This window comes from Cupressus sempervirens, chromosome 11 (assembly GCF_028749045.1).
Source record: "Cupressus sempervirens isolate cs-2001-9-10 chromosome 11, ASM2874904v1, whole genome shotgun sequence".
Taxonomy (NCBI): Eukaryota; Viridiplantae; Streptophyta; class Pinopsida; order Cupressales; family Cupressaceae; genus Cupressus; species Cupressus sempervirens.
In genome coordinates this window covers 116,771,084-116,772,571 of record NC_143128.1, presented here as the reverse complement: position 1 = coordinate 116,772,571, position 1,488 = coordinate 116,771,084, and the positions used below count along the sequence as shown (strand labels likewise).

The following is a 1,488-nucleotide window of genomic DNA, read 5'->3' as shown; positions in this document are numbered from 1 at the left end:
TTCAAAATAGCTATAGAAGCAAATAGATTAGAAGTACCATGCCATGGTTGCTAATGTTAGCAAAGCAGTGGTGAAGACTTGATATCAAAATTAATACCGCCACATTGCCTTGGTCTATGGTTCCAATGAAGGTAAATATGAAACCATCAACTTGTAGAAGAAATTGAATAGTTGAAATTAACTTACAGCCATAGAGTAGTCCATTATTGGGCCTACTTATTCATTCTTGGGCCTACTATAAGCCTGAACTTATGCATTCTTTATTGGCACCAACATTTACATATCTGAAGATACTTGTGCCAATTACCAGAAAGGCCAAGGAAGAAAATAAAATATCAAACTGGTACACACACCATGTTGGTTTTCAAATAGACCTATAGGAGCTTCAAGGCTTTCAAGCATTCTTCATGTTCTGGTTCTAGCTTAGGAGGCATGTAGTGTCCATGCAGGTCTTCAACAACATATTCCTTTGTGAGTTCCCTCTTTGTCAATATGTGATAGTGTCTTTGCCATATCATTTGAATTGTCATTTTGCTGCTAGTAGCCCATAGGCAATGCAAAGGATCAAAAAAATAATTACAACAATAACCAAGAGTGCACCACAAGCTTCCATGGATGCTGGAAAACAATCCAAATTACCTCACGGCATAAAGATCACACACTAAGTCTTTATTGCTAGGTGCAAAGTATTAAATAGTCAAAGTTGACTTATTTTTACAAGCTTAATTTCTTCCTCGATGTGTGATGTTTAAGGGTGACCCCAAAACACCCCCTCCATAACAACAATTGTAGCATCCTACCATACATGGGTCATTGTTGTTGACTAATGAACAGTGCACTATTAGACCTCCAATATGCAGAATTATGAAAAAAATGAAAACTCCAAAACAATAGTAGAATGGTATAGGATGCTTGGACAACAATTTATCCATCTATTGCTGAATGAATTTTTGAACTCCCTGTTTGTGTCCATCATGTATGCAATACTGCCCATAACAACAATTGTTGTTTGCACTGCCAAAAACATGAGGAGGACATCATGTACAACAAAAATCCTAAAAACTTTAGCTTACGCCAAGAGTAATCCTCAAGTATTTAAGTCCACAGATAGAATTGAGATTTGCAGGTTGAGCAATGTGAGAATGCAAAACCTTCCTTTACAGATCGCTAGTGGTCAAGGCATGAACGATGGACAAATTAAAACATACTATTAATCCTAAACTTTTACTTCATATAACATAAAAAATTTAATTAAAGAAATCCTGTAAATAAATTTTAATACCTTTGATTTTTGGGAAGAGTGGAGCAACTAGTGCATATGACCTCCTTGTGTATGTGGACTTTAATGTGACAAGAAATAATTTACAAATATTAAATTTAATTATTAGAATTGGTCAAATAAAAATCAAGTGAAGTTAAACAAAACTCATTACAATTGTATAATAATTATGGTGAAGTCAAAGTGGTGATCACCACTAGGCGAGTACT

General features: G+C 34.9%; 1 pseudogene; it reads right to left on the bottom strand.

The window, feature by feature from the left end:
• Nucleotides 1-319: 319 nt before the first annotated feature.
• On the bottom strand, nt 320-1,191 carry LOC149528504 (uncharacterized; annotated as a pseudogene).
• Between the last annotated feature and the right edge of the window lie 297 nt (nt 1,192-1,488).